The sequence below is a fragment of the Aptenodytes forsteri genome, unplaced genomic scaffold, assembly GCF_000699145.1.
Source record: "Aptenodytes forsteri isolate BGI_AS27 unplaced genomic scaffold, ASM69914v1 Scaffold371, whole genome shotgun sequence".
Classification (NCBI taxonomy): domain Eukaryota; kingdom Metazoa; phylum Chordata; class Aves; order Sphenisciformes; family Spheniscidae; genus Aptenodytes; species Aptenodytes forsteri.
In genome coordinates, this window is record NW_008795322.1 from 406,589 (window position 1) to 429,827 (window position 23,239).

Genomic DNA, 23,239 nt, shown 5'->3' on the forward strand with positions numbered 1-23,239 from the left:
GATTTTTTTTTTTTAAAGACATCTCTGGCTAGTGGCTGGGGTTATTAAATGAACAACTGCGATCATTACAATTTATGCAGAATAAAGTACAGCTCTACGGCTTCATTTATGTTCTTAAAAAACAAAGTAATGGGAATTTTATAATCTAAATAGATCTCTTGATTTTTATGGGTTCAGTTTTTAACATATTTCTATTTAATGGAAAATAACATTTTTCTTTGAAATAAAACTGTGTTTTGATTTCTGAGACAATGTGGTAATCTATAAGGGGATAAGGAATACCTCATCTAATTAGGTTCTACCTGTCAAAAGACAGTTGTTTAAACTATGGTATATAAACGCTAACAACATTAGAATAGCTACTGCAGTGTAATTTGGGCATCAAATTCCAGTTGCAATACATCTACAGTGCCAGAACTTGATTTGGAAGCAGACTTCCATCACTGCGCAGAGTATCTTTCATTATTTCTTATCATTCACTGCATTAGATTCATACGGACACGAGAATAAAAACCTTTAAGACGGAAGCTAAAAATAAACAAGAAAATTATCATTTTACTTATCCACTTTTTTCAACTCTTTCCATCTTTCTGACTCTATTAGCAAGTTCTTTTACCACCGTCAGCATAACATTAATGTACGCATATTAATCCCCTCCACAAGTATATTTGCTAGACATTGACAGAAATATAAGTACGTAATAGTATTACTGTATCTGATGCATGCAATAAGCAAACAGGTAGTGAACCTACTTCAGTTGAAAGCATGGACAAAAAAAAAATCCCAACCACCACCAACATGAGTGCTCCAAATGTATTATTTTTTCTCCTTAAAATGCATCAAAATAAAACTTTCCTTCTCTTTTAACTAGCTCTGACTCATCCCCTGTCAGCATACACTTCTTGCCATGAAGCAATCTTCTCATTTTTCCAGCCATGTGACAAAGACTTTGCAGCATTATCTAATCAAGATAAACAAACACCTGCCATGAGTTAGCACCCATCTGATAACAAACTTGCAACGGTAAGGCTACAATTAATTCTCATCAAATGTTGCTCTAAGATGATTTCCGGATGCTGTGACATATCATCACAGAGTGCAGTCATGCTGACTTCGAAAACTTGTTTTAAACTGCTGGTCACCAACCATTATGCTCTGATGTTATTAAACACTCAAATTTTGATTTTTTTTTTTTTCCTGTTATTCTCTATTCAAAATTAAATTTCTCAGTTAGGTACAGTTTTGTCTACAAAAATTTTCTGAGTAATGTTCTATAAGGAAAAACTTTTACAGATAAAAGGATAAATCCCTGATCTTTTCAGATGGACCCTACTACCACAGTACTTTGAGTTTTTGCAGTTCTCTGTGCTTTCACAGAGGGTCTTTTATGAGTAGCCTTATGATCAAGCAAAGCCAAGCAGACTGGCAATGCTGAGTTTCATTCAGTATCCTGAGCAATGCATGATCACCAGTTCATAAGGTAGCCCTCGTGCACAGGTAGCCACTTGTCCCAGCTAGTATTTCCCAGCAGCATCACCCTAATTTGCCATTGTGGTTGCCTCCTGGTGTCTTACGTGTTTCTCTCGCATATGTGGGACAATCTCTATGACTTAATGGGTACTGCAGAGCCCCTTTCATGAAAAACTGCTGCAATACCCTTCTCAGAAATGAGTAAACAAACGAACCTGTGACAATGCCACTTTGACATTCCTGTTAAGATGCCTCTCTTACAGACCATTTACTGTGTAGGACGCTAAACATTAGACAGACATCTTCAAGGAGAAATGCAAGCCTGAAAGATGATTTAACTGCAGTCAGATGACTTGGAATTATTTAGTACAGAGTTAGAGGAGAAAAGACAGCTGTTCACACTAGAAACTAGGGTGAAATACTTGTTTCATCACAACACTTCCCCAATACTTATGAAAAATACTCCTGCCATCACAAAGGTCCAGCAATAAAAATGAAATTTGCATATGATCTATACCTAAATTGAAAAGCACAATATGTATTGAAACTCCATATGCATATCATTTTCTTCTTCATTAAAGGATAACAAAACTGTTACTATGCAATTTAGAGACAGTCTGTATTTCAGTAGCAGAAATTTAAGAGATATTACTGAAACTAAAGCACTTTGTTCTAGCTTCTGGTCTCAGATATAACGCAACTACAATCTACAGGCATGATTTTATCTCTATGAAGGAGAGAGCTTCCTTAGAACACGATACTACAACCGCTAATTGTGAGGCAAGCCTGTATTCTTTTTAGGTAGGGCAGCAACTGTGGACATAAAGAGAAACCTGAATTTTGTGACCAGGTGGACTATTCAGAGTCTGCTCAAGGAGATGAGCTCTAAAGAACAAGTAGCTTCATTTAGCAACACAGCATTTGTTCTGACAAGAGGCATACTAACCTCAGCTACATCAGCATGCAAGTTTAACTATTTTACTTCGATGACCCTTGAAAAACAAAACTATCTTTTATTAACAAAACACCATCTCTATTTAATCATGAGTCTATAGTAGTAACGTAAGAAAGAACTCACTTTTTGAGTTGAAAACATTAACGGCTACTAAGAAAGAATCATGTATGCAATCATACCTGTGTAACTAAATAACTTCAATATCAGAATCAGAAAGAATCATGTATGAAATCATACCTGTGTAACTAAATAACTTCAAAATATAATATAGGTGATGTAAAGCGGACACAGACATCCAGCGTGGGTCTCTTCCTCTACTGCCTTACACCACCAAACCAGAAGCTGTTTGAAGAGTTCTTACCTATACTACCTAATCACAAATGGTGAATGAGCTTTTAGTCTTAAAAGGAAACACATGTTTTACCACTTGACCTGAAGGAAATTACTAAACAAAAGGAGAATATACATGACTGACAATTTAAAATTATGTTATGAAGACTCTTTAAAGACAGCATGGAAGATGAAATGTGCATATTATTCAGGACTTTACACACTTAAAAGTAAGAAAAACAAGAGGACACCTAGAGCAGACAGGAAAGACAGTTAAGCCTAATTAAACCCATTACTCACAGGTAGCCTGCTCCTACGGAGGTCAACGTTAGCTTTGCATCAATTTCTATAGCAAACCATAGGACTAGGATACCTTTACAATTTTGCAGTTCAGGAACTTACTGCAAAAATTTCCCTTACTATGTGAATTAAATAATAGTTCTGAATCACTTACTTGATTATTCCTTATATACAATACTGATGAATAAACAGGAAGCGATAGGTTACTTAACTTGCTAAGAAGATAATGACACCTAATGAAAGCCACCTAAGTGGCTTTCACATTCTAACTACAGCCCTAGTATATTGACAGAACCTTAAGACATGCTAAATAACCACATATTGTTTTACAATCCCACAGTTTAATACATTAATTTCTAATATAAAGCAGGATAACTTAAACTGGGATATCTCAGAAAAAAAGAAAAAAAAAACCCTAATAAAAATTGTAAGTTCCCATTCATGATTACTCACAAAAATCTCTGGTTTTTGAGCAATTTCCCTTGTCTTCTCAAATACAAGGACCAGATTTGTCAATAAATCTGAAATCAAGACAGAATTCTAAGTTTCACGACTCAGCTTCTCTTCAGTCACTGAAAATATTCATTCTGAAAAAGACACAGCAAGACATTGTGTTGTGGTTGACTAAACAGCAAATAAAAGACCTGGACCAGAATACTCACCTTGTTTCTCAACAGCAGGGAACAATAACAAGCCAAAAGCCATGAACTCTATTTTCTCTGCAATACATGTATCCTTTTCCCATCTGCATTAATGGAAATTCTACAGTCACATACAGGGAAAAATTGCAATCCCGAGCAGCTAACCAGAAAGACAACATCATTATTTAAACTCTAGTATCAAGAATAATCTGCATCCAAAAAGACAATGAAAGTAAGTAACTCCTTAGCTCATATTATGTTCTAAAAAATGAAAATCTCTGCGTATGTGATTATCAGTTAAAATCAGAATGACTTCATTGATAAGAATCTGGCTTTCCGACTTTGCTACTTCACAGGCCTCGTAATAGGAATGTTTCAGCAGTCTTTAGGAGAGGACAGAGTCAGCAGGTCTCCAGCCTCATCCAATATACATTCTGGCAGGCTAAAATCAATACACTAAGATTTGTCTGCCAGCTTCTTTATCCTCATTCCCATTTGCTGCTGACTCTGGCCTCTACCTGAAGTCTACTGCACCTGTTACTGTCTGAAAAATTTGTACTCCTCCAGGTTACAAATTACTTAAACCACTCCAGTAAAACGAAGGGAAGAAGTTCTCCTTTCTGGCCATCCTAGAACCAAGGCCTCGTATGCAAGTAGCATCTTGGCAAAAGCTCTTGGAGTGGTTTTACAGCTACATCTGCTCCATCTGCTCCTACTACGCTGACAGTACCCTCAGCCAAAAAGATGGCAGTTCAGAGTCCAACTTGTCAGTGTAACTATATGATTAGTCTGACCAGGCTTGCAATAAGTGAATTCTGGAAGTTTTACATTGCAATTTTGCTATAATCATTTCTCATATCCCCTCCTCCCCAAAGAAAATATACACATATATACATATGTATAGCTAGATAGAAGTGTGTCTTTATACATTTTTCACCCCCACAGATTTATAAGAAGCCTGGAAATGACGTGACACTAAGTTTACTGATGCTATGATGCAGGGCATCTCTAGAGATCGTACCATCTTGTTTCACAAAAAAAAAATATTCAAGCAGCACAAATTTGCTTAGGACTTTTTACTAATTTGGATCATTTGTTACTAACAATAACTGAATGGTGCGTTATAGGCACCAGCCAATACAAAGGGTGGCCTACATTGTCTCATATGAAGCTAGAGAATTGTTTCCTGAATCTTTTCCACACATACAGGAAACTCTACATTGCCTTTAAGGGATTTATCTATTCATTCTCCACCTCCCCCATAGGCTAAAGGAAAGAACTGAATGAGCAATCCTTGTTCTCTTAGGATTTTGGGTTCTATAACTATGTCTAACCATGAGACTAAGTTAGCCATTATGTAAAACTTCTTACTGTGCACCAAAACAAAGGTCAGACATAAACCTGGTCTTAAATCACCCTTTACTACAGCATTATTTTTCAAGACGCTCCCTATGGTTTCCACTTATGACCTTATCAGTATTGCCTTTTCATCTGAGTATATTCTACTCATTTCCACTGGCAATGTCGATCTAGTCTGAAATAATCCTAATTACCTCATTGCATGTGACCCCCAGCTCTAAAGAAATTAGGCATATGGAAACAAGGATTCTGAAAGGCATTCAAAGTTGCAACTATTTTTACCTCTGGAGAGGCTTCAGAACAGAAATATTACAAACTGGTGGTATTTCAGTATGTTCATGGCTGTGCTCAATTCTAAAAATATTTAGCAAATGCTCTTTCAGTTAGGAAACTCAGCCGAAAAACTCTATAATGGCCTTTCAGATAGTTGAATAATTCCATAATTCCTCTGTGTAATTCAGGTAACAAACATAAAGGTTGCAGCAGCGTGAAACTTTAAAGCTTGTAATCATGGCATATACAAATAACAGTATGTTGTGGTTTAACCTCGGCCAGCAACTGAGCCCCCCCCAGCCCCTCGCTCACTCCCCCCCGGTGGGATGGGGGAGAGAATCGGAAGGGTAAAAGCGAGAAAACTCGTGGGTTGAGATAAAGACAGTTTAATAGGTAAAGCAAAAGCTGCGCACGCAAGCAAAGCAAAACAAGGAATTCATTCACTACTTCCCATCGGCAGGCAGGTGTGCAGCCACCTCCAGGAAAGCAGGGCTCCATCATGTGTAACGGTGACTTGGGAAGACAAATGCCATCACTCCAAACATCCCCCCTTCCTCCTTCTTCTTCCCCCAGTGTCTATACTGAGCATGACGTCCCATGGTATGGAATGTCCCTTTGGCCAGTTTGGGTCAGCTGTCCTGGCTGTGCCCCCTCCCAGCTTCTTGTGCACCTCCAGCCTGTTCAGTCAGTAGAGCACAACTGAAACATCGGTGTGTTATCAACATTGTTCTCATCCTAAATCCAAAACACAGCACTGTACCAGCTGCTAGGAAGGAAATTAACTCTATCCCTGCTGAAACCAGGACACAGTATTATATTAGAGATCTAGTATTTGTCACTAGATTTCTTAGGCATAAACTGACAATAAATTATATTTTTATTATTATTTTGGGGTGGTGTTGCAGTTTGTCTTTCCCAAAACCTAATTAAGCTTATGCATCATACACCACTCAAAATTGTTTTATCTAGCCTGGAGTTAGTCTGATTTGTTCCCTATCTAGGGTGAGTATTTTTCTCCTAATACTTCTCCTGGGAATCTTTAAGCAAGAAAGACATCATTTCCGTTATGATTGCCTCACTATACTACTAACACCAAATATTGTCGGTTCTTGCTACACATTCTGAAAAAATGAAAAATAATAACAATAAAGCCCCATTATAACTGAAAAAATATAGGGTTTTTTTCCAACTAATGTATCAGTTCTGACACTTTTGTTATTTATAAACAAGTTCAAATCATTTATATGAAAACTGAGACAAATTAAAGCCAGATCTGAAAAAAGGCAAGGTGTGCTTAGTTGTTAAAAAAAAAAACCAAACTAACATCAAGCGTTTCTGTCAGGTACTCCTTTATGAATTATAACTCCTTCAGGGTCTGTTTGGAACATTTTAGAAAACACATCTGACAACCAAGAGAAGTTTGCTTTGGATTAGCAATTCATTGGTTTGAGCTTGTTTCTGTATGGTTTTTTTTAAGCAGACATCCTCCATCTGTGTGTTGCTTACTCAGGTAAGAGAATGTGTTTGTGCACCTTACTTCCTATTTCATGCATCTGATAAGGTCTCAGCTTTACTGGTTAGCATTTCCATGATATAGGAGGTAGAAACCAAAAATCCAAAGAGGTTGTTTGCTGGGAGGGAAGAGGGAAGCTGGGAGCAAAAAAGTTATTTTAGAGTTTTTCAGAATCACTTTTAGGAAACATTTTGATTTTTTTTTCATAGAGAAGCTTCTCTAGGAGGCATCCTGGAGAATGGAATCATGATAACTATCCTTCCCATATGAACTCCATAAATTCCAGCCCCTGGAATGAATAAAAATACAAATGATCTCCGACACTCAAACAGACAGATCACCTGGGGTTGTTTCCCTCTGCAGTGTTATTTGGCAGGCAGCTGGGCAGTTCTCTTCCCCGCAGCTTGCTACATCTGCAGATCTGCCCTTTTTCTCTTTCGGCTGCCAGGTCAGCTCTCTTTCGCTCTCAGCTGACAGGCTGATTCTCCCTCTCATCTCCTTGTGCCAAGCTCGCTCTGCCTGTCGCCGAGCTGGCAGATCACTTCTGTCTTTCAGTTACAAGTCCTGTGCCCCACTTACAGGGTCTCCTTTCCTCTCATCTGCGGTCTTTGTTCTCCTTTCTGTCTGCATGTTTTCAGTCCCCAGTGTTTCAGTAAGTGAACTGGCAGACTGTAAAGTGATTATGCTAATGCACGAGGCAGGGGCACACACTTTCCCTCGTTTTGCAGATAGTCTCCCCATGCCTCAGCTCCCAAGGTTACCGAATGAGGGGGTAGCAAGGAATCGAACTGAGCTTCCTCCAGTCCTGGATAGCAAATTTGACTGTTTGGGACATCCTAGGCATCTTCATAGACTCCTGGGAACCCATTTAGCACTGTCACTTTTACCATCTATATTAACTCTGCCACCCACTGTTGGATTAGGTCGTATCCTAAAAGTTTCACATCAGTAGCAGCAGACTGCATTTCGAAGAGCACTGCATAGCCTACAAATCCATCAGCTGGTTGAAGGGAATATAGATTTATGAGGAGTGGAGTGGTGGTTTTTGATCAGAAATTTGCAGTGAAAAATGCAGATGCAGTGATTAAAATAGTTTGCTAAAACATTCCTGTAAGAAAAACAGGCAAAATAATTCTGAAAAGGTTAAAAAGTTTCATCTTGACATAGAAAGAAGTGATTTGATTTTTTAAATTCAAAACATGTTATATTTTTTATTATTTCCAAACACAATATCGTGTTCCCCAATCATCTTTCTAATTCTGTAGAATGCAAAAGAGATTTCAACTGGTTTGATGCTTATGTAACCTTTTTAAACAGGAACTGACAGCAATTGCTGTTTTTTAAAAAATTGCACTGGATTGATTTCAATAGCTGTCCAAGACCTTCAATTTTTTTTTATAGACCAGTGAAAATACTCTGCTAGAAAAAGCCAAGAAAAATACTTTCTAGTGCACTTTAAACTCCAGTCACATAGCTCTGTTGGACCTCAGTTAAAGTAAAAGAAAGGGGCTAAGAGATTTCACAGTTACCCAGCACGTATTCACAGTTTGTTTTCCTTGGATACGGTATAGCTAATGCCTCAAAAGATATGTGACTGTAGCATTTTAATAATTTTTTTTTGCCATCCTGTTAAGAGCACCCTGGATCATTGAAACAAAATGCATGTGTGGAATGACCATGGGCCAAATAATTTCACAGACTGGGAATGATTTTTGGTAACACTTGCTGTGGCCAGACATTATTAATTCTTCTGATGTTCATTGTAATGATGCAATAATGAAGAACTAATGTGTTATTAATTAGGTGGTAATGCTGTATATACTTCACAGAATTTCTATTATCATTAGCCAATCAGTGTACCATTGTTTTAAATTGTTAATTTGTTTTTAAGAGAAAATGTAACATACATTAACAAATGTAGTTTTAAGTAAGGCTGAGGCCAGCTATGTTCCAATGACCTTCTAGGCTCTTTTGAAAAGCTTTGCCAACTTATTCAATTACAAAGCGAGAAGGCAGAGTGGTTTCAAAACAATTATAAAAGCTGCCAATAAATTTCATTCAACTCTTCTTACTTAAGAACAAGGTCAGCAATGAGAGAAAAGAGAGCCTTTGAAGCCCAGTATGCCAGTTTTTAATTTAAGGGGTGTAGCTCTAAATCACAAAAACGAGCTTCAGATTAATGTGGGCACCTTGAGACCTCCCCAAAAGGCTTGATTTTTTAAGCAATTGTGCTTTTTACTGAAATGCAGGTCTTCTAAAGGGGTCTAAAATTGGGTACCCAAATTTAGTGGCATTTCAATATCCATTTTTTTTTTAATTACTATTATTATTATTACTACTACTACCGTAGGATCGTCCTGTTCATTTTAACTAACCACTAAACTCTTTACATTAGGAAACCAGAAAAGTAGAATGTAAGGAATCACAGGCTGATTATTAAGACAATTCATGGCAGATCCTCTCCTTAGGGCATCTAAGCTTAAAAGAATGTGTTGAAAAAAGCCTCTGGCTTAACAAATTAATTTAATATGGGGTGGGGGGAGCTTTCCAAGTTAAGGATGTAATCTCGCGTATACTAGCTTTGATATCAAAGTTAATATTTCTGCAGTCATTCATACTGCAAACACCCACAGTACCTACCCGCTGTAGAACTGTCCAGATTTGAACAGAAAAGTTCATTTGCTGTACTATGTTTAAATTAGATTAAACTTTCTCAGAAAGTATACATTTTATGACTAAAGTCACTTTGACTGCCGTGTTGCTAAGTCTACATTGTGATTGCCTGAATCTTGCTATTCAAGATGCAGTGCAACAATGTCCATTGCAGTCACCAAACTCATTAAATGTGTAAGTTTATATCTAGCACAATATCTGTTGTCCAGTATCCAAGTATATTTAAGCTGCAAAGTACTAGCTACACTGGCTCACTTCTTGTACTTCTCTATGCCCTTGTTCTTACCTGTGGCCAAGAGACGTAGTTACAGCTTCTCCAATGAACCCACTTCCCTTCCTCATGCCTTTTGCCAGGGGACAGGTTGATTCAGAGCACTAAGGCTGACCTCAGACGTTGTTATACAGCCATTCTATCATTTCAGTGGAATTATTTTGGTTTGGGCAAATTTTTCAAAAATTGAAGTCAATGAGTCCAGACATGCTAACACAGCCAGGCATACTTTAAGACAATTCTATTTCCATGAAAACAGAAGATTCTGTGTCTGTTCCAAGCAGAGAATGAAAATACTTCTCAAAAGTGGGTGTATAGAGATTCTGTCTTCCATTTCATTCTCCTTCTGAATTACTTAGATGTTTTCAAAATGTTACTCTCATCTTACGATAAATTCTTCAGGACTCCTCCATAGGAAATGTCAGTGTGCCAAAGTGGTCTACCTCCATTAACGCATAACAGCTTCACTGGGTATAGTAATCTCATTCTGAATACAGACTTTCGTTCAATGTCTGCCAAGTGTCACATGAAAACTAATCTTGTATAATATTCATACAAGTATTTTGAGCTTTAAAATATTAAGAGGCCAATTAAACTGTTCCTAAACTGTTTGGAAGTTGGGCTTTGGCATTCTTTCAAGCGAAGCAAAAGGAAGGATTCAGTGTTTATTTTAATTTCTCAAATTTTTAATATCTGAATATAGGTCTTTTAGCTTTGTTTCATCACTTAATGAGTTTTAAAAACAATAGGTTTTATCTACTTGAACATTTTAGAGGGAGTTCTTCCTACTAAGTTTAACTAGGGTGATAAGATTTTTTTTTTATAATGTAGTGATCTGAAGTGTCTCTCAAAAGAAAATGACAGTCTTTTAAGTTTGATTTTCTAACAAATCTTATAAGCATTCTACATGATACTATGCTGCTTAAGAAACCTACATTTAGTCTTTCTCATAAAGCAGTTATCTTAGATGTAAGGTTTTACCACTATACTAAAATGCTTCCTTATTACCCTGTACTAAGGCTGCCCAAATAACACTTTGAAATTTGGTGTTCAAAAAGCATATACAGATCTTTCACTGGATGTAATGGGTAGTATAAATTTAAGTTCTGAACCTTATAAAAAATTCCATTTACACATTTCTGTTAAACAATTCAGTATGTAAAGTCAGTCCAGAAGGAAAAAAAAAAAAAATAGACTTTTTACACTCACATCTTCAGTGTAAAATGAGCCAATTTACTTGTTTCCTATATTCCCAAGAAATATTTGCATATTATATAGGTAGAAAAATGTTTCTAATGAAATCACTAAGCATGGCAAAACTTTCTCTAGTGATGATTTATTATTTTGATATTTATCTGCAGGGAAAAAACAATGTATATAAAACATAAAATATGCAGTCCCTTTAAAATGACTTCACTTAAAAATGGTGCAAGTAAAAAATAATTTTGTTTGAGAACATGCAAGCATTGATTTCAGTCTTCAGGCAATATACTTCTCTATGTATTTGTCACAATTCAATTTACATCCACCACTAACACAGTATCAGCACAACATCTTGAGTCAGCTGGCAGTACATACTAAATAACTAACAGGAGAAACCCCGATCTGACTTATACCACCACTGCAGGGCATCGCTTGGCAGGAAGATTTGGTTCTTAGTGAGTGGATAAGCATGCAGGTATACTGAGGATGATGCTGATAGCAAAGGGGCATTAAAATTGTCCCTCACCCCACTCCCAATCAGAGCTGTAGAGAGGGATTTGTTCCAGCTTTCCTTATGAAATTAAAATTCCAATGTTCTTGAAATAAATACACTTGCATTCTTCGTGGAGTATATTCTCGTCTTACTTACACCAACAAAAATCCCAAGAAATAAAGAGTCAAAGAAGCAGACGAGAAGGTTCCCAATCTGTTCTCAAAAAAAATCACATTGTGCAGGGTATTATATCTCATGTCATGCACATCCCCAATCTACAAAATCCATTGTACACCACTCTAAGCGCTTTTTGTCAGAAAGATGCTGTTTCCATATTCCAAAGTCTCTTCACTTTCACAAATCAAATCATCATGCTATTTTAAAGGCTCTCCAGTCTTTAATTTCCTTTGTGTTTTAATGGTCACATAACTTCATAAGGGCCTGAATACCGCTCTTATCTCATAAGATGCAGAAGCAGACACAGTGCTATTACAATACTGTATTATTTTGTTTTTCCCACTAAGCAAAAATCCATTGAAACCAATGGTGCAGGCATCCTATAAATTCTAAACAGACTTTGCATCATAAAAATAATACATAATGAACTCTTTCCCAAGCAGTTCACAGAGCAGTGCTCTAATGACATAAAGCACATGACTAGCCATTTCTTTCTAACACTACGGAGGGTTTAGACACGGTCTCTAATGTAAAGCAATTCTATCTCATTGTATTCTGACCGAGTTTAGCCATTTGGTTCCAGCCATTTTTGCTGTAGGTTTTGCCGGAAGATGGGAACACAGAAAAAGATTTTCTGTTTCTCTCCTTTGCACAAATACTGGGAGCAGAAAGAGATAGCTGAGCAGAAAAGAGGTAAAGAAGAACCTGGCCACCCTGCCCATGTTCGACCATACTGACAGTGCAGTACCCCAGCTCCGAGAAGCTGTCCCATTATTTCAAGGACATTTGTAAAAGTGAAAGCAAGTGCAAAGGGACCGTGAAAACTGAAAACAAAACATGTAGTTAATTTGTAAAAAGTGGTCAAATGAATATTCATAGTTATGGTTTTCAATCTATTTCTAGAAGCACAATCCAGCACTTCTGGACTAGAACTGCAATGCAATTTTTTCAAAATATAAAGTTGGCCAGATTCCCTAAAAGAACTGCTCCCTTTAAAATTGCTACAGGAATGATAGAAAATTATCAGCATTCTCCTCACCAGATAATTTAAAAAGCATTATTTTCAGTATTTCTGAACTTTTAAAAAATCTCAGGGGCTTGTGTATTTCCTATTCCTATTGGGTAAAGCTGTATTGAATCCCTGGAGCTGCTTACCTACTCCAAACTTTTTACATTAGCTATGTAACTATTCCAAGAATAAATGGATTATTTTTTTTCTTTCCTCTCTACTTCTCTTCTGCCTCCAGATAGCTGCAGTCCTGTTTTCTTCACTCACAGAGTTGATTTTTATTTAATTTGTAGTGTTTCAGTGAGATGACACATTGTCAGATCTGCCTTGGAAATTACATTCTTCAATTTAGCAGCTAGCAGAAGCTTTAAAGTCTCCCCACATCGTTGTGTCAGTGTGCCCCAACCCAATGGAAAGGAAACATTTCTAAGGAGTGAATGGGATGGGAGTGAGGGATGGGGGGGGGGAAGAGAAAAAAATACATGGTCAAGGTGAGTGATAGCGATATATGGTGCTTGCTAGCTAGACACCTGTCACATAAGACTTCTAATTGATTTTGTAGCAGCCATCAAATAAATAAATAAAACTCTCAGCCTATGCCCACCTAGCAAATAATTCCAGCATTTTACAGAGGATAGGGCCTAAACCTAGCATTTGGTCTGGTAGCTCTGGTCATTTTTTATATTTACTTTGTATTCAAACAGACTGCTACAAAAAGGAACACAGAATGGAAATCAGGCCCATTACATACATTTTAAACACTACATCTGACTTTAAGGCAATCAAGGTTATGGTTTTCTTCATATGTAAAAATCCTACTGCCTTAAAAAGTTTCCTAGGTTTCAGCAACAACAAAATTGCCACTAATTTATGAAAACTGTGTTAGTGCCTGCAAACCTTTGTCATAAATTATGCATGTGAGCATGGAAATGCTAATGAAAAGAGGATTTCATTTACAAATGATTAGTACAAATTCAGCAGTCACTATAGTTATGCCAGTCTAATTTATTTTCTTGTAGAACATGCTGTTTGCCAGGTTTTGGCCATTTATTTCTATACCATTGAACATCAACTTCTCAGACTTTAATGCCACATTATCTTTTTATCCAAAGAAATGTTCATTTTCTTTTTAGAAGGTCTGAGTTAAATGCAGTCCTTGGGCTCAAAGTTAACTCTCTTGATTAAAACATTTGTAGGAGGGCTGCAATAAAAATGATGCCGTTTTATACAGAAGGAATTGCTGAAATTACTGTGGTTTCTAAGACTTCTACTAATGTGTTGAAAAATATACATATAGTCACCTTCACCAGAGCTTGTCACAGATTTTTTCACTCAGCACACAATTTTTTAATTTTTTTTTTCCTCACTACATAAGGCTTTTGCTAGGGATTATACCTCCCTGCAAAAAACTTAGTAAGTCAGCATACACAAAAAATTCCACAAGCCTCTAAAAAAGATGAGAAGAATCCATAGTGCAAGACTTTATCATGATTTTTTTTTGCCCAAAGATCCATGCTGGCTGGAAAATCAATAATGCCTTATATGAAATAGATCCAAATAGAAATGAAAACATGGGGTTCTAGGGAGTTATAAAAATATATTGCAGAAATCACTTCAAGGTTTCTTATTAAATAGAGAATGTGGATCTTCTATGTATTTGTTGTGGCGGGGGGGGGGGGGGGGGTTTGTTGGAAGGAGTGGAAGTAAAAACAAAATTTTCTTCTACGCATGAATTTGCTACTTTCTGTTAAATCCTTTAAAATATTCCAGGCTGGGAAGTTTCAGCACTGAGATTCGCCATTTAGATGCAAAAGGAGACTTTTGTCCTTTGTTTCTTTAGAAGTTCAGTAGAAGGCTTACATCTGAAGTTTGGTCTAGTCGATAAAAATATTTGCAAGCCTGGAAAGCCTGAAGAATTAGATCATTGGTTCTATAATTCTGGCCTGAAAAACAGGCCACACAACACTCCAGATGCCTACAAAATGAGACTATGAATGGACTATTAAAAAATAGTAAAGCTCTAAGTTGTGGAAAACAGACTTCCTTTAAGCCTAGATCAGACAATGATTCTAATTGCACAATCTACCCAAATCAAATACATACATAATGTGCTATGCACATTTGCCTTTGACAGCTTTATTTGTTCATTAAACATTTATGTTGAATGGCTTTTAGCATCCCAGTCCATGATATTCATCTAAACTTGGCTAGAAAATTAACAGCTTAAGTAGTCCCATATTTTATCATATTAACCTCTCTCTGGATTTTTACTGAGTAGATGTGATAAAAAGCGACCTAAATTGTGCATTTCAAAATTGAATTTTAAGAGTGCTTTTGCTAACGTTAATTGTTTGGGTTTTTTCATATTATTATGTGGTATGGCTCCTTTCTCTGATAACTTGGTAACAGCAGATTGATTATACTCACTCAGCCTAAAATGGGATTTCTTTTATAAGCAAATCAAGTACATGACTATTGGGTAGGGTTTAGCTATCAAATTAACATTGTAACTTGCTTGGAAACTATTTCCTACCAAACAGTATATGGAAAGATTTCCAGGAAACTCATGCTATATATAGTACTTTAAATGGCTTTTTAAAACAATTATTCATACACTTGTAATTTCTTGTTCTATTAGCTAAATGCATCTACTGCAAATCTAGCTAAGTGAAGGAGCAGAGATGAAGGCAGGGAGTGAAATACTTCCTACCATTTGAAGATCAGAATAATCAGAAGTTACCATAGAACTTGTAATTTCTTGTTCTATTAGCTAAATGCATCTACTGCAAATCTAGCTAAGTGAAGGAGCAGAGATGAAGGCAGGGAGTGAAATACTTCCTACCATTTGAAGATCAGAATAATCAGAAGTTACCATAGAAGACACCAAAAGCCTTAAAAAGTATAACAATTAAAAAACCTCTATGGTTTTAAATTATTTGCTACATGAAATAGTATCAAGGAGTTATTTAAACAGACGTACATGCAACATGCATGTCTGAAAACAAGAAAAATCCAAACTATACGTTGTGCAAAAAAGATAAAGAACTGTATAATCTGTGAGATCTTCTAGCAGCTTTATTCCAAGGGCATCATTTGTTGAGAAACTCCTCCTGTTTTTCAATGACATTGTGAAGACTTGCCAAAGTGTTTAAATTGGAATGCTATTTGATTATCACTAAATATCTTTAAGCTTACTCTAGTGATATGTTTACATGCAAACAATGCACATCTAAAGAAAAGACTGGTATCAGACACAGCAGTTTTAAAGGCACATTATGCACAAGACGTTTTCTGAGGCAACAATTTTTTTTAAAAAGTTTCCTCTTATTTTATCTTTTTTTTAATTATTATTTTTCAGTAGTGTTTATAAACTTAGTTGCTTGTGAATTTGCTGTCTGTATATGCACCAATCACCAGTATTTCACTGTACCGCAACGTAGTAAATACATGTTTTTAAGGGAAATGGTCCTCTTCCCAAGCAGCTAACAAGGAAATATAAGAGCAGGTGGACGCAGCAAGAAGACTGCCATACCTAACAAAGCCTAAACACCCTGCCGACTGGCCAGATACAAACTTCCATTATGTTCACAGACTCCAACCTGATGGCTCAGAAACTTCTCAGACAGATACTAAGAAAACAGAACCAGGTATGCAATAGTGAAAAGATTATCAGAAGGACAGATAAAGAAAATCTGAAAGCTTGAAAGCATGAATAATTTGTTCCCTAGGAGAGCATGACACCAGTCATCTGTCAGTCTGTCTTTCTTATTAGTCCTCCTTTCTCTGGAAATCTACATCTTCATTTCAGCTATGTATACCCATACAATCTTTTGTTGTTGCTTGCTAACAAAACCAAAATAATCTAGTCTTATCCATATGAAACAATGTACCAACTGATTTGTCTTCCAGAACAAGTCATCTTCTTTGCTTCCTTGCAAATAGACTCCACTGAAGTTGTGGGGCTTCCCTAATGACATACAAAAGTTGAAAACTTGGTTGCGATATTAATCATTTCACAAAAATTGACAGTAACTTGATAAGGTGCTGCCATTACTAGATGTTATTCCATCATTAACAGAAACTGGCTTTGAGACAAGTCTGCATTACATAATATCCTCAAAGCTTCCCATTTATATTCTTTTACCTGCTCAGCTGGCTCACCAGTCACATAATTTATTTTCTTCTTTCAGCAGCTAGTTTAAACATTTTGATGCACAATTGTCTGATCATGGAGATATGAATATTATCTAAGGGCAAAATTTATTCCTGATGTGCACATTCTGTAAAGCTGCTATGATGGTGACAGTTGCCAGGACAAGCTGGGAGAGAGAGGAGCAGGACAGGAATAACTGATCTGACATGTCAGGTTCTGGATGTGCTGATGGTCAGCCAGAACATCATCATCCCGGTCTTGAGTTCTTAATTTAATATACCTTATGGAAAGCAGAAACGGAGATTTTGGGGAAATAGCAGCAATGGAAATGATGGATGTGCAACCCAAACATTCCCTTATGCATGCACCTTCAGGTTTTCTACAGTTACTTTGTAATCTGTCAGATCTTTAGCTATAAATAAATTGTTTAAATCAAAGCTAGCAGACAGAAAGATTTCACCTCTAGTTATATGCCACGTATCATCAAATTTTGGATAAACCTAGTGTCTCTAGCATGTTAACAAGTGCATCTAACACATAATCGCCTTGTACTGGTGAAGTATTTATTAAATGCTCTTCTGAAGGGAAGGATCCAGAAGAGAATGAGACATTAAAAGCCTTCAGGAAATGCATCCTAGTGGATTGGTTTCCGGTTTGTCTGAGTTTCCAGCTAAGGTTAGTGAGCGTGACCCGACTGAACAAGCTATCATACTTGCAGCTACAAGATTGACATAAAAGACGTTTTCCTTCTTTTCTTCTCCCCCAGAAATCACGCACCTTTGCTGGAAAGTGGCCTCTATGACAGAATGCAGATGGATGATTAGCTGTGCACAGTGTAAATACCAGGTTGGCATTTCAAAAAATTGAGGGGATTCTGAGAAAGCTTGTAAATCCTCACAAAAATACTGATAAGTTTGTTCTTTACCTTATTCATAGAAAAAAAAGGCATTCAGAATGACAGAACAGGCTGATGAATGAAATGTAAACATGCTAGTCAGGTATTTTGGCCCAACATTTGCTGAATTTCTCATACTTCAGTTCTCGCATGTTTAATATTGCGCCTCTGGTGGAGCTTAACTTTTTCAACACCAAGGTAGACAGAACAATGTTTATGATGGTATCTGATTTTTCATCATAGAACTTGTTATTCAACATATGCAGTTAATTAATTTGAATTTCTGGTGCTGATGTGTGACTGCCTGAGAAAGCACCCTTCTATAGTTTTGCATGAGTTCCCGAGGTGCTGCTGCCTTCACTCCTATCATAGAAAACTTATCTGGAAGTATGTGCTCAATGAATTATCTGGGGCAACAGTGCAGCTGCTCCTCCTCAATTCTTCATCTGTATATGTATTTCATCAATATTAACAGCTGCAAATTGCACACAGAATTTAGGGAAAAAAGAACCTTTTAGAAAAAGCCGATTTCATTTTTATCATTTTGCTAAGTAGGGTTGTGATAAAACCTCCACTGCCTATTGCAAGAATCAGAAGAAGCCTGTTTTGCTTATATAATGCAAAATGGCTTTATTAGTATTACATTGGGCTTATAAAAAAAGACTTGGATGAGAGTGGCAATGTAATGTCTGATAAAAATTTCAATATCTATACCCATCTTTCAATAAATGCACAGGGCAAAACTATACAGCACCGTGTATACTAATCTGATTATCACAAAACCCTCTATATTTTTTCCATCTGTTTTTTCTAGTGCCAGATTTTCCACTAGAAAGGTCTTTAAAATTAATACCTCTTGGGAAAAAGAAACAAAACAAAAACCAGCCTTTGGTTGGTTTGGCTTCTTTGCTGACTACCTTGGGCAGGGGTGATGATGCCTGACAGTGGGGCCACAGTAGTATGTTTGAATTAAGGAACACTTAAAAAGTGCCAACTACCTCTTATTGAGAACTTTACAAAGGGATCTGGCAAGATACTTATCAATTCTCTGCTGTGGATAGTCCCAGCAGAATATCTATCTATACATTTCAAAACTGTAAAACATGACATTATTAGGGAGGAAAAGTAAAAATTAAGATTACTTCAAGATTTTTCTCCTAAGATTTTTTTTTCTTCTCAACACCTGAGTTTAGAAGAACAGAGATAAGAAACTGGTTACTAAAATAAATTTCACAGCCTCTCTGCTCTGTAAGAAAACCTAATGAACTTTTATTTTATTCTTAATTTTTTGTAAAAAAAAAAAAAAGTTATTTAATGTTTAATTTTTGCTTTTTCATACTAAATGGCTGAAAGAGCCTAGGAAAAAAAATCCCTAACCTAAATTGGGAGCAATCACCATGTTTTATTAACTGTGAGGATTATCTTCTAGAGAGCAATCACAAAACTATTGAATATTTTACTTCTCATCTGTGATCTTTTCTTCTGTCTCATTAGAAAACAACCCAGTGAATAAATCATTCAGTGCCCAATTCTGTATATTCAGCTCCTATTAAACACATTGTAAGAGCACTCAGCATCTCAAAGGGACAGACTTCTCATCAGCCTCATCTTTACCGCAGTCTTCAGCATCAAGTTTCTTCCAATCTACCTATTAAATTTCTAAATTTCTTTTTAGTTTGATGTGTATATGTGTTCTTTTACTGTGCACATCACATAACAATATGTGAATGATTCATACAATTAAACTAAACTAGCAGATTATCTGATATACAGGTTGATAGATATTTTCTAGAACTCCAAATTAAACACCAGGAGTAAACAACCAGGAAGGAAAGTTTCCTCAGGAAAAGAAGGGTGGTTGAAATTTTCCTCTGAAAATGCTCTGGGTTGTTTCTTTAATGGGAATACTGCAGTTACTGTTAGCAGGAAAAATTCACAGAGAAAGCTGTTCTACCCTCTATTTTATTAGGGGAAGAATTTAGCTGTTATTCTACTAATGCTTATCACTAAGACAGCAACACAAGTCTTCTTTGTTATTTTCCTTTTCCTCTCTCCCTAGTTTTCGCATGAGTTTGATGACTGATTAGCCCCTGGGCTCTTCTATGATTTGTGGTAGTGCAAGTAAGTATAGCTCCAGGAGATGCGTAATCTCATTGTCTGTACCACAGGAGTTAGGATTACATGTAATCCCATTTTCTCTGATCACAGCAGGTGCCAGTAGAGGTACACAACATATTAAACAGAGAAACATGGCTATAGAAAATGTGCTCCGATAATATCTGACGAAGGTCTGAGTGGAATGGGAAGTGCTCTGTTTGATATCAGGGCACTGCTCTTCATAGAGCCTTCTGGTTTGGAGCAGCACACATCTGAGATTGAAAGGTCAGTTCCAAAAACCACAAGTGGTTTTGATCAAGCTACAAATATCTTTACAGGTTTCCTTGTATCTTAAATCATTTACCATGGCTCCATCAGAGTTTGCTGCCAATTACTCTTTTTGTCCTATACCATGCCCCTCACAAATGGCAAAGAACACTATATCATTCATTTCTGATCATATACCAGAAATTTCGAACCAGCAACGTGCAGAGGCGCAAGGCAAGGCTACCTGGCCTGAAAGCGTACTGCTGGTTATCACATTTCTGTGTGTCATGGAGCAAACAGAAGTTGGGCTCAGAGACTCCCCTCAGAGCTGGCAGTGTTCCTCAGATTACGTACAAATATGGTTTTACTGGTCAAGCTGGAAACACTGGCTAGAAAACCATGAAAAGTAATATTCTAGCTGAGGTGATTTGTTGTGTGGCAGGTCTGCTCATTTCACTTGTGATACAGCCTGTGAAGCAATTCCGATGGTGTACTATAACAAAACATGAACATACCTTATTACTACTAAAGTATAAAAACTCTAAAGAGAAAAATGTATTTCAGGCTGAAAAAAAAAGAAAAAGTGAAGGAACATTAAGTTCTGAAGATTCTATTACTCAGGATTAGTTCAGGAGCTTGTTTAATTTTGTCTTTAGTTTTCATCATGGGAACAAGTTCCATGGGAACATGGGAGAAATCGCTGTTCTGACATCTAATGATGATTGACTCTTTTTGCTATGAATGAGTTGCCTGTAGCTTATCTAAATAGAAAACCATGCAGACAATATCACAAACATAACGAACATTTGAAATACAGTACTGTCATTTTTGTATGTTACTTGGCTTTTAACAGAGCTTTTTTAAAAGAAAGTAGATATCATGTATTTTAGTTAAGTTTAAAGTAGATTTAGAGATGTAATTTGCAGATTGCCAAAGTCCATTAACCTGATGTCTAGTTAACATATGGAACTGTACCTTTGGGGTAGGATGAGCTGTAAAAGAGGCTAGAAGCATAAAGCCAAAAGATCTGATTAACTGCTTATTGTGTACAAATAAACCATCCAAAAAACCTGTAACCTGATCTGAACTATTAAGAAAGTTACAGATTCTGGTAATAATAAAAAAAACCTGAGAGGTGAGACATTACAGTTTCTTTTGAAAATAAATCTTTGTTTAATATGTTCACTGCAGTACTGCAGTGTTGGAAGCCTGGTTACTTAGTCTTACTCTCTCAGCTTTCAGGAGGAAAAGCAGCTGTGCAGAACCACAATGACTAACGTACCTTCTAGTAAAGTATGCACCAGCCTTATACTGCAGCACAACATAACTAAAGTCACTTTATTGTGTTATTACTGCCTTCACCACTCATTTCCAGTGGTTCATGGCTTCTTTCTTCAGATATCCTTAGCCCTGCCTTTCTTTTCAGCCTTAAAAAAAATCATTTTTGTTTATACTTTAGTGCTGAGATGATATTTAGCTCTGTTGTAAACAATAAATTTAGACCAGAATAAAGCTGTTGGAAAAAATTAATATACAGCTGTCCAGATACATAATTAAGGTTTCTTGACACTTGTTGAATAAAACATTTTCCTGAATTTTGCTCTATCCCATGATACACGTATCACATCTGCTCAATAGCTCTACCAGTCTAAAGTTGAACGGTTCTCACACCCTCAAACCACATTTGCATCAAACTTCTCCTTTTCCTGTCTCCCTTCCTTTTGCAGGTTTCTATTTTTAGATTGAGATAACATAGCCTTGTTTATCTCTTGTCACTTTTCCTGATTCATTTGCAGATGATTCTGCTTAGTCTAATTAGGCCTTTTCTCTTTCTAACCATAGAGGGAGGAATGGGAGTAACAGCAGAGTAACTCAAGAGGACAATAACCCGTCAGCCTTTACAGTTATGTACAGCTGATATAAGACAGATACAGGTAGACTCACATGTATCAGAATGATTTGTAAAAATACATGATAGTGTGTGTATATGCATTTTTATAAAATATATTTTTAGTGAGGAATATGGGTGCATCATACATTCTTACTAAAAAAATTTTGCAGAAACAATTTTCATTAAAAGTTTTCATTAACAAAACATCATTGAGCCTTGAAGAAAAGCTGTAGAGACAGACATTAGAACAGCTGGAACTTATAAGAATAAGAAAGATATTCTGCCCCCACCCAAAGAACTTTAACATCTTGGTCTATGAAAATGAAACGGGATCCAGTATCCATTGAAGAGGAGATAATTTAAAGCTCAATGCTGATGCCAAAGAACTTTTAAGTAATTGCAGATTGATAGCCTACATTTGTTTCCCAAGATCTCTTACACAGAAAATCATAGCAAGTGTGACAAACTACCTGTAAGATGGTAGCATACAAGATGATAGGTTACTTCTAAATATAAAGTTTCCTGCCAATAGTCTAGATTTGACAAATCTTCTTATATTGATCTACACAATCTGATCATTGCTTTCAAAGTAAAATTGATCCAGTAGCAAGTGTCACTTAAAAATAATGACAAGCATTAATAGATATAAAAAATTAAAATTAAGACAACACAGATTACTCCATATAGCTTTTCATTGCATTGCCTTTTGTTAATCTTTGGGTTTACTGAACTGACAACTACTGTAATGCACATAATATCCCGTGATATCCAATGTCTTGACAACAGGCATTTTCAACAGTATGTTGAAGTCTGGCATACATGATGATACCACAGTTCAGTAACATGGCACAAGAATGTAAAACTGAAATTTTTCCTTTAAATTCAGACAGGAAGCCCAGCAGCATTTTCATCTCTAGAATGGAATTTGCCATATTAATACAAAGCAGAGCTAATCAAGGCACCTCTAAAAATGTGTATTCTTTTATGTTACTTTGTAGAAATTATAAGAAAAACAGTAGAAAACAAATTGCATAACAGTGGAAGCAATATTATTTAGGTCATCTTACAGCCTCATGGCCTCTGATGCACACATTCATGAACTGAACAATATCTACCATTAATACACAGTCTTCATCACTAGATTTCATAGCATCTTACAAAGCAGGCAGCTACTATTCTTTCCAGCTTGTGACCAGGGAACAGAGATTTATAAAGGTGTCATGGTTTAAACCCCAGCCAGCAGCTAAGCACCACACAGCCACTTGCTCA